Source organism: Rhinopithecus bieti, unplaced genomic scaffold (genome assembly GCF_001698545.2).
Source record: "Rhinopithecus bieti isolate Rb0 unplaced genomic scaffold, ASM169854v2 scaffold_19840, whole genome shotgun sequence".
NCBI lineage: Eukaryota > Metazoa > Chordata > Mammalia > Primates > Cercopithecidae > Rhinopithecus > Rhinopithecus bieti.
The window spans coordinates 1,994,604-2,006,074 of NW_016809771.1; the positions used below are offsets into that span (position 1 = coordinate 1,994,604).

Below are 11,471 nucleotides of genomic sequence, written 5' to 3' on the forward strand. Positions count from 1 at the left end.
AACACCGGCTCAGCTCGCAGCGCAAGCGGAAGGAAGGGCGGGCGCCCGGCCGCGGCCCGAGGGCGTGCGAACGGCCAGCTTGTTTTTGTAGTTGCTTTCACTGACCTAGTGTTATGTAGTTTATTTATTTATTTAAATATCTATTTATAAATAAAGAAAACTTTACAATTGGTTAGATATTATTTCGAAGCATGTAAGTTGATTTGTGTAATGAGTATGAAATTACGAAATAAATAAAACTAAGTAGGAAGAAAACTATAACTATCTGGATGAGTTCCATGTCTCATGAAAGAGTTTGTTTAAAAATGCCCTTTGCTATGGTTGCTTTAAATTAGTTGGTTTTGTTGTTTGGGCTTCAAAGAATGGTTTTATATACAGGGAAGTAGTTTTTATTTTACATATTCCATAATAATGTGGTTCGTATCAATATAAACATCATGTAGTTCTCAAAGTCAATAGTTAATTTCCTCATACTGATTTGTGATTTTGAACACACAGACACACACACACACACCAAAGTTATATATAAACAAGGTTTTACCCTAAAATGTATGCATAATGCTTAGCCTGAAAGACTATTTTCTACCATGGAAAGAGTTTAATGAATAAAGTAGAACTGTTTGCAAATGAGTAAAAGTGTTAGTCCACCATAAACATGTTTTGTTAGATAAATTCAAATATTTATATTTGATAATTTTGAGTATATTGATTCTAGAAGAGAGACTATATGAAGGATGTCAAGGCAGTCATTTGCCAGACTGTAAGTAATTACTTCTTTATACTTTGTTTTCACAGACTGCCTTATTTCAGGAGAATTTTTATTTCTGAAATCATGAATCAGTGTTATTATTCCTGCCATTTAAATGAGCTGCAGGTATTTTCTTGGTTAAAGCGATATAGTGACAAGATTTTGTAGTGGAGCCCATTCTTTTAGGGATAAAGATATTTATACAGCACTTTCTGCCAACATAACATTTTCCATACTGACTTCTGTTGTTGCCTGTTACATGTTCATTCAAAGGCAAGAAAAGCACAGCAAATCTGTCTAGAAGAGTATCCTTTGGCTTTAGGAATTTTTAGCACCAGTAAAAATGGAAACTTCTATTGTTTTCCTTTGGTGAAGACTACTTTGTTGACAAGAGATACCTGTAGTCCAGATTAAAAGAAGGAAACGTTTATGGAATAGCGAATTATTTTCACTGAAAACAATTAAAATGATTATGAAGTCCACTTTTTGTTGTTGTTGCTTTTTTGCCTGCAAGAACAAAATGGTCATAGGCAAGAAACAAAAACATTGCTTCACATTTGAAAGGCCTCTGGAAAAAGTTCAAAACAATTTGAAGACTACTGTCTCATCAGTTTCTTCAAGTGTTAGAATTAGGAGAGACTTGGCATTGCTATAGATTTTATGAACTTATTTTAAAAAAAATTCTTCATTGCAAGAAAATGAAAAATTATAATTTAAAAAATAATTTTCATGGTTACAGATATATAACAAATACCTTCACTTGGGATGTTATCTGCTATACTGAATATTCTAGATTTTTGTTAAGTAATTGTATAGAAACATAGGCCCTAATGTAGTACTTAAAGTAAAAATGGCTAAATGTTTCCTAATTATTAGATTGCTATTCTTGTTGAAGAAAATAATTTAATTTTTCAATTTTTATCCTCATTCTTTAGTAATTCACTGATTAAATAGCAAATAATAACCAAGGTGATTCTAGTATTATAGGGTGAAGGATTATATATGGTAATCCAGGTCAAGTACTTGATGCATTTCCTAGCACATTGTTCGACCTCAGTAAATGTTAGGAATAATTTATTATTAGTAAACCAGTTTCGCGTTGCCACTAATTTATTGTGTCATCTTTGGTCAGCCATTTATCTTTTAGGTCCTCATTTTCTTCATTTGAAAATATGGGGGAAGGTTTGAAGTAGATGTTCTCTATGTTTCTTCAAGCTATAATAGATAATTTTACTTCGTAGTGTACTCAAAGTGAATGACTTCTAGGATTCTGGGGCTTGATTTAAAGGGTATATATAGCACTTGTTATGTAAATATATTGGCTATTTTTTATATAGATGCCATTTAAATAAATCCTTTCCAAGAAATGTCATTGGCTGACATTAATTAATTTTTATAAAGAGCTTTGAAGATGAGAAATGGTATATAAGTGGTCATTATTATCAGGCATGAGGAGTGTAAGTTTAATATTGCTATAATGTAGTTTGAATCAGAAAATAAGATTATATTAGAATAATTTTAATAACACCAACAAAAGCATGAATCCCTTTTCTGAAGGAAAGAGTGCATAAAATTATGCACATGTAATAAGTGCTTGAACATTTTATTAAATACTTTTACAACGACAAAAAAATGCTGTATATGATATTCAATTCAAAAATTTCTGAAAAGAATCTTAAGCACAACTGTTACTAAAATATAGAGGACATTGCTTTTGAAAGTTTTTTAAAAATAAATTGTTTGCTATTTATAATGTGCATATTGGTAATTATGCCTAAAACCTTTTGGCTACCCAAGGTGGTGAGATTCTTGTATACAATAGTCCCCCTTATTCATGAGGGATACATTCCAAAACCCCTAGTGGATATTTGAGACCACATATAGTAAACAATCATATGTGTACTATGTTTTTCCTATATATACATACCTATGGTAAAGTTTAATTTTTAAATTGGACACAGTATTCATGCACTTTGAAGCCATTATTAAGTAAAATAAGGGTTATTTGGTCACAAGCACTGTGATACTGCAACAGTAGATTTGATAATAGAGCTGGTTAATAAGTGACTAATGGGTAGGTACATACACAGTTTGGATACACTAGACAAAGGGTGGATTCACATCCTGGGGGGGACAGAGTGGAACAGAATGATGTGTCATTGTAAACTTGTGAATTATTTGTTTCTGAAATTTTCCATTTAATATTTTTAAACTAACTAACCACAGGTAACAAATCACAGAAACTACAGGTAAAGGGAAACTGCTATAGTTTCATTTCAAGGGATAAGTTGACACTGACTCAGTGTCTCTAAATAAATGGAATAACGAATCCTGCAAATATGTAGTGCTATGATGCTATGCAACTTAAAAGGGTTAAAATATATAAACACACTAAATTTTGATTCTACAGTTCATTATATAAGTCTCTATGATAAATTTCCTTTCTACTTTAGCATTTTATTAATTCTGTATTTTACCTATTTTTAGAAACTTATTGCTAAAACATATTTCTAATACAAAGTCTTCCCTATACTAAGAAACACTACTTATCTCATTTGTAAGTCCAGAATGCTTCCTTGGAGGAGTAGAGAAGCAAGGGCAAAGAATATCTATTGAGATAGCTCATCACCCACCAAATACCCCCATGCCATTCATATCTAAGGTAGTCTAGTCTAAAGAGAGGGATAGATAACATACATAATAGAAATATTCTGAAAATGTTTGTTGACTTCTGCCTTAAGAATACCTGATATTCATTTTGGTGTGCCATTATTTAAACATATGTGTATAAAATACATAATCTAGAATATATTTTAATTAATACTTATCTAAATTATAGAGTCACTCTTTCAAAGTCAGCAGATATTTGGTAATGTGTTCATCTGTATAACCTTGCATTTTGGTACTTAAAGGACAAGTAGTTTAATTTTACATGATAGAAAATATAAGTTTCCTGATGTAAGTTTTCTATTATTTTAATCATTTTTCATGTCTATGTAGACAAATATTCATTAGTAAATCCAAGTGTTTCTTAATCTTAAATGTTGAGAAAAAATATTGGCAAAAGAACCATCATCTTACAAAAAACACACACAAAATGAGGATATGATTTGTGTAAATATTTTGCCATTTAGTAAGGCTAACTGTAATTTCTCATAGCACATTTTTTTCTTCACAGTAATCCAGTGTTTGTGTATTTAACAAAGTAAAGCTGAGAGATTTTGTGTCTCATAAACTTCTTAGGAGAGTCTCTTGGCGTCGTCATTTGCCACTTGCCTTTTAGTGCTCCTTGGTTCATTTATTTGAAGATGAAAAACTCAAAATGTTATAACTTGCTGATGTTTTGCCTTCTTTGTTACTGTTCTTCCTTAAACATTAGAATAAAATGTTCAAGAATATTCATTGTAAGCACGTCCCTGAAGCTATTTCCCCAGGGCGATGTTCAGTTTCAAATCATGAAGATGATTTTGATAAAAGGACTTGATACTATAAAGGGAAGAATTTGTATAAGTCCGTCATCTGCCCATCCTGTGATGATAGCATTTATTTTCTCAAAACCTTGGCAGGTCTGCAAAAGAAGTCAATGAACTAAAGGTTAGACAAACATGATGCATAGTATCACTGTATAAATACATAAGAAATTTCAAGTTTTTCTCTAAATAAAATAAGAGTTAGGGTTAAAAAAGTCGTTTCTGAAACTTTTAATTTTCTGAATATTTTGTGAAAGTTTATTTTCATAAAACATTTATAACCCAAGCACAGTAATATTATTCTTAGAGTTGAGATCGGTAAAGGAACAAATGAGTTTAGAGAGAATTCTCTGATAACTAACTAAAAAGTAAAAATTCTGTGAACCAACAATTTGTGATAGATGCAGCCTTAATCATGGCTTAGATCTCATTGAGATCCCTTTCAAAAATACAGATGGCACTTCCCTTCATTTCCGGTATTAGATGGTAGGCCATTGCTTCAGACCTGTATTTCTGCTTGGCCTAGTTTCTTCTCTACACCTATCACCAAAACTTTTGGAAAAAAGGCATGATGGAGGAGGAGATGGTTCTGTGGGAAGAGAAAGAAAAGAAAAGCAACTAAAGAGAAAAACATAATGGCTTGACATATTAGAGAACTTTAAACATATATCTGTTTATCATTTATCGCTATCCTACCATCTATCTATGCAGTTATATATCTATCAATCAACCAATCATCTGTCTATCCATCAATCTAATCCATCTACCTATCAGTCAATTACATTTTAAAAGCTCATCTTTTAATTCCGCTTCAATTGAAATGATTCTGTCTCCTGTTAATAGATAGTGTTACAGGGCTTGTTGTAGTTACCACTTTCCAAATCCTTGTATGCAGGGGGAAAAACAAAGAAAAAAAAGAAAAGATGTGATGCATTCTAACCAAGCTCAGTTGCATTGAATATTGTGGTTTCTCTTAGTTGATCCTCACTTGGCTCACCTACCAGTTGTTTCTCTCTGACTAACTCATTTTCTGAAAAGTTTTCCCAAGTAAGACATTTTAAGTTTATAGGCAGAATTGCAGTAATTTAGAAGCAGTTAAATTACCTAGACCTTTCCATTCCAGCCATTTTTTAAATCTAAAATTATTTTGCCAACGTTTCTTTAAATATTGAGCCAATTGACATTAGTGAGTCTTGACTGTTCATTACGAACAAATTTTCCCAGATACTGAATAGTTACGTAAATTGCATAGCAGATGTTTTTCTAGGAAAGATCCAAAGTTCAATATTCAAAATATCCATGGAAGTATTTTAATTAAAATATTGAATATTTTGGAATAAAACTGGTAATATATTTTACCTTTTAAATCAAGTTAATTTTAAAAACTTATTTTAAGTTCAGGAGTACATGTGTAGTTTTGTTACATAGGTAAACTTGTGTCATGGAAGTTTGTTGTACAGATTATTTCATCATGCAGGTATTAAGCCTAGTCCCCATTAGTGATTTTTTCCTGATCCTCTCCCTCCTCCAACCCTCTACCTTCCGATAGGTCATAGTGTGTGTTATTCCCCTCTATGTGTCCATGTATTCTCATCATTTAGCTCCCACTTAGAAGTAAGAACATGTGGTATTTGCTTTTCAAAGAAGGTAATATTATTAGGAAGGAATTAAATCATGATATTTTACAAATTCCTTAGTTTACCACATATTTCTTTTGCTTCTTAAATTAAATACATCATCACTGGGTTAAAAACTAGTGATTTATTACTAAACATTAGAAATATGTATGGTAATTATTTTTGGGATGATGGAATTTTATATTTAAATCAGGAATAACATCCCCCTAAAAGTTGCTTAATTGAAATAGTCATACTCTTCTTGTTTCCTTCAAAATAAACATCAGTATTCATCAGATGATTGATATATTGATTAAAACATAAATAATAACACCGTTTTTTCTTATGTAAAATGTCTTTTCCTTGCATTGCTTGTACTATGCAAGTAGAAGGCATATTTTATGAATAAAAATGTCAAGTGTTCTCTAGAAAAACCTATCACAATTGCTTATTTCAGTTGTCATTGATGGCTCAATTTCTTATTGCTTGTGCCACCAATTCAGAGATACACACAAATTTTAATGTACCTTTAACATAGCATATATTGCTGTTAGAGAATGGTTTGGGACAAAATCCAAGAGTTTTGATGTGACATAGAGTGACTGGTACTAAAATGACCACTAAAATCCCTTCTTCTCTTATTAAAGGTTGCATTACCACTTTTTGAAGTTGGTTCTTAGCTAGAGACATGTAGAAAGAAGCACACTTAATGACATGATTAATTTTGTACAATTTAATGAAGGAGGTAGTTCAAGTCTGTTGGAAATAGTTTTCTGAAACATAAGTACTCTTACTTTAAAATGCCATGTTTATTTTTTAAGGTATTAAAATTTACTTGAAAATGTTTCTATACCTTTCAATGAGTTCAATTTCAGACATATATATTGCATAATTTAAAACTAGATGAAATATTTTATTTTATAAACAGTAAATGTATCTTTTTAAATGTTTTTATTTAAAAAGGGAACCAGTTATTATGTGAGACTAGTATTTTTTAGAAAAAAATCATGATGTTATTAAATTAAATACAATTCTTTATGTCTTTAGAGCTGCTCATTTAAAAATATTTCTTTGTCAAAATGCCAAAGAATAAACAATCTCTTTATCAAATTACTTTGATAGTTTTGAGCTGACACCCAGAATACCCAGGCTTTGCGGTCTCTGGCAGAAGGGCATGTAGTTATAAACTTGCAGGTCCTGGGAATTTTTTTCATGTACATGAACCCACCTCAGGAAATTCAGCATTCCTGGAAATAAAGATCTCAGGAGACCCCAGGATCTTTAATATTAATTGTGAACGTTCTAGAATGATATACTGTACAAAGCAGCCATTGCAAATTTGTACTAAAACAAAGAGTGAAATCAAGACAAACCAAAATAGTCTGTGCCCCCTTAAAAAGTTGCTTATCTTTAAAATGAGCACTAAACTGTGTTTCCCATGCAATATAAACAGAAGAATTACTCATCTTTCAAAAAAAGCAAATCCTTATTAATGTATCAGTCGACATTTTTAAAAATTAAATTTGTCATCTAAATTCAAGCACTTCCCAAATAATCAAGATGTATCAATACTCTACATGTGCATGCCCAGGTATTAAGAAACAAGTATATTTAAAGGCTACAGTTGATTTATATACCTAAAATGTAATTGTTTTATTATTGTGAGACGAAAATAAATTTTCATTTAAGATGCTGTATATTGTATATGAGTTGTAGAGTTTGTGATTTCTTAAATATATAGTGCTTATTTTTGAATTTAGTGACACACGCTTGTATGGAATGCTGGGATTGTGATGGAATGTTGAGATAGGATGGGATTGAAATAAAGGAAACTACTCCAAAAGAGTGGTAAGAAAGATTTAGAATGTTATGAATTGTTTTCTGGCTTTGAAGTGTGCTACCTTTAATACATGTGTTTGTCTTATATTGTCTTTCTAGTGTATTATACTTTAACTCAGTGGTTACTGCCAAATCCATCTCTCCTTGATTTAGTTGTAATAAGAAACTTGTTTTCTTTTCTCCCTTTTACACTTTCCCCCTTTCTGCACAACTTTGCTTTATTCTTTAACTCCTCCTCCCCAAATCCAAATGAAGTGTCACAATTTAGACTTCAAAGCAATTTTTTAAGTTTCATTACTCACTTGAAAGGGGTAACTCTCTTCTATGCCCTGTATGATTTTGTCTTCTAAATAAAATGCTTTGGCAATTTAAATTTATTTCAAAAATGCAGGTGGAAAATTGATTTAAAATACTTTAAAATTAATGGTGCATTACAAGTTTACTTTATTCTAGTTTATCTAGAATCGTTTAGGAGCCTACATAAAACTTGGGTGCTGTGTTCAAAGTTTGTTATAAAAATAAAGCACTAAAAGTTTCTGAACTGATTTCGAAAATCTAACAAAGTTCTTAAGGTTCTTATCAGGATACTTTTAAAGAATGAATAATCATTTTTATAGGATAAAATCTGAGATACTATGGGTAAACTCTTGGAAAGCACAGTTTGTGTACACATTTTATTGCCCAACAGCCTAGTTCCACTATTAGGCATGCAGGAAGCCATCAATACAAGCTTCTGGAATTGCATTGAGTTGGAGACTGAGGATAGTTGAGCAAGCCAAATAACATGAATGGGTATCAATCATTGCAAAAATTCTCACGTCTTACGATATGTTTTTGTTGTATTAAAGAAATGTTAGAGAACCTAAAGTTGGAAACTTATTTGCTATTCATTTTTCAGTAAAATGTTAATTTTCATTTAGCAATCCTCAAGAGATTGTTGTTAACCGTTAATACATCAAAGGCAATGCTTGCCTTAACAATAAACCAAGAGGATATTTAGTATGAATTTGTATGTTTTCATCTTTATTCCATTTACCTCATATGTTGTTTTCTTTTCTTTAAAAATGTAAAAAAAGATGGAATACCTATTGAAGACAAAGCTTTCAATGAGCTTTTATTTATTATTTTTATTTACACTAACCACTCTGATTGATAAGGATATCTCTTCACTGGTTTGGAACACAGATCTATGATCTTAAAAGCAACAACAACAACAACAAAACACCCAAAGATATTATTTTTGTAAATAATCCATTATAATTTAATATTTTCTAAGAGCAAATCTCTGAACATATTAGTTGCAACATTATTGGAAAAAAACCTAAAATTATATTTTGCCTATATAATGACTAATTGTCTAGCAAAATGCCGTGTACACAGTAAGAATTTAGTAAGTTTGTTATAGTAAGAAGGATATAATTACTTCATACAAGAAAATTAAGTTTGTGATGATCCACTATAAAGCTTGAAAGTAGACATTTCATATATTCTATCAGTGAACATACTTTAAAACCATATACATTTAAAAATCTATGAACCATTTTTAAGTTTCTAAAATAAACAAAGGAAATCCAGCTGGTTTGTTAAGTGTCTCATTCTAGGTTAAAGTTGACTCTAGGTATGTGTGGATGTGTGTGTCTGTATGTATACATGTATATACACATTTTATATATGCACATGTAGATATACAGTAAATATGCTCTTTCTCTACACACACACAGACACATACACATACACACATGAATATGAAGTAAGTCATATTTTCTGATTCACATGATCATTCCAAGGATGCTTTATTTTCTTCATATCTGATTGATCTCCCATTGGCAGTGTCTCCCAGCACTTGAGCTCTAAGTTTTTCTGCCCCCATAGCCTCTTTGTCAAGTAGTTAATGATGTGTCAACAAATACTTAAATAGGGAACTCCCTATTTCCATGAAACCATCTGTGAATTCTTTTGTGATGTGAATAATCACATTCTAATTTATCTGTTTTTCGAGTTGTCTAACTTTCTTTAAAAGAGGCTGTCTGGTGATATTATTTTAGAATAGGAAATTTTTAAAAATTGGTCTCTCCTGTACTCCTAGTCTTAAGCAAGAAATATGTAATTAATGACTAAATGGAATCCTCAGTTAGGACCATAAATATCAAGGCCAATAAAGAAATTCAAAGCTAGAATCTGTTTAATATGCAGTAATCTATAACAATTCCTATAACTCATGATAATTTGTTTTGAAGATGTAGAAAATGGGTAATACTCTATTTCTGAGTAAAATAAAATCAGTATTATTTGAGAATTTCTTATTCTCCATGTCTCTGTTTTATATAAATGCACTTATTTTAAAAATACTGTATATTTGAAACCTAAATGTATGTATTCAGTGTGATTTATCCTGCCATTAAATTTTAGAGGGGAAAATAATCACCAGTCAGGCTTACAAAAGCTTTTATAAAGACCAGTGGTTAGAGTTACTGTGGCTTTGAAATACCTCGAGTGGTTTCTATGGAAACATGAAAGTTAAGCAGAGAGATAATTTTAGATAATATTTAATATATCATCTACTTCCTCAATAATAAAAATAGCAACCTAAACTTTTCAGGTGGTTATAATTTCCCCCCCCAAAATGCTAGATTATTAAACCCTTTGAAATATGTAGATGAAAACATGGATTAAAATTACTATGTACAGTACCTGTGAAGAAAAGAGACCACCTCTTATTTCTTAGCCCATATATAGACAGTTTTGTTCAGTGTCTGTGTATAACTGAAAACTCAAATAAACTGGCAACACAGTGTAGTAAAACTTGCAGGAAAAAATGCAGAATTTCTTAAAATATTAAATTGCTTATTAGTAAATAAAAGCTTATAATTTTATATGGCTTCTGATCAAAGTTAATTTTATTTATGTGTATTTGATTTTGGTGGGGAAGAAATTTGTTTATAGAATATAGTTTCTTGCTCTGTGAGAGTAAAATAAGTTATGTTAACTAATATCTAACTAAATCTCTCATTTTATTTGAATAAAAATGTCTATTTTAGAGCACAGAAATGCCTAAAATGGACACAAAAAATGTCTATTTTGATGAAAAATCCATGTTGTTGGACATGGCCACATGGAGCTGTAAGATTTAAGTTTTTTTATGAGAGCTTCCATTAAAAGCTTGAGTATATATCTTAAAATAAGATGGCTTTTTATTTTATATGGACACTTGTATAGTTTGTGGAGACTTCCTGGAAAACTAAAACATCTCCAGTTTTATTTTACAGAGCCTTGTAATATCTTAAAAGTGAAATTGGTCAAAGCATGTTTAAGCTAGCATATTGTAGTTTGGTTTACAATTTGAAAGCAAATACTTTTATTAACATCCAATTGTCTTTCTTAAAATGGCATGAAAATACTTTATGTAGGAAATTTAAAATATATTTAAAGCTGAAGCATTATTTTAGTGATGTTTGGTTTTGTCTCATCTTTTTTTGTGCATCATAGGTTTTATAAGCAAGTGTTTACATTTCAGATATGATATCAGAAACTTGCACTCTTAGTTGTGTAATTTATCAAGGGTGTCTACAAGTATCTGATAAATCATATTTGGTTGGAGGTAATCTGTTGTAATCCCAATACAGAAATCACGGGGGGAAATGGTCCCAGCAATGAATTATTCTTTCTTTCATTCTTGCTACCTTGAGTCTACCAGTTTTTCTCAAATCCCCTGATTAAGATCACTTGCCCCCCATCCTGCCCCATTCAAAAAATGTCTTTTAACTAAAAATACAGAAAAATATCAAGTAAACAAAATAC

The 11,471-nt window shown here is 30.8% G+C and overlaps 1 long non-coding RNA gene across 1 annotated transcript in view; it reads right to left on the reverse strand.

Moving 5' to 3' along the window:
* Window positions 1-4,723: 4,723 nt before the first annotated feature.
* Window positions 4,724-11,471, reverse strand: part of LOC108541013 (uncharacterized) — a 47,370-nt gene continuing 40,622 nt past the window's right edge. Inside the window, exon 3 of the long non-coding RNA XR_001888833.1 lies at window positions 4,724-4,807. This is a non-coding gene — a long non-coding RNA (uncharacterized LOC108541013). The remainder of the gene's footprint in view (window positions 4,808-11,471) is intronic.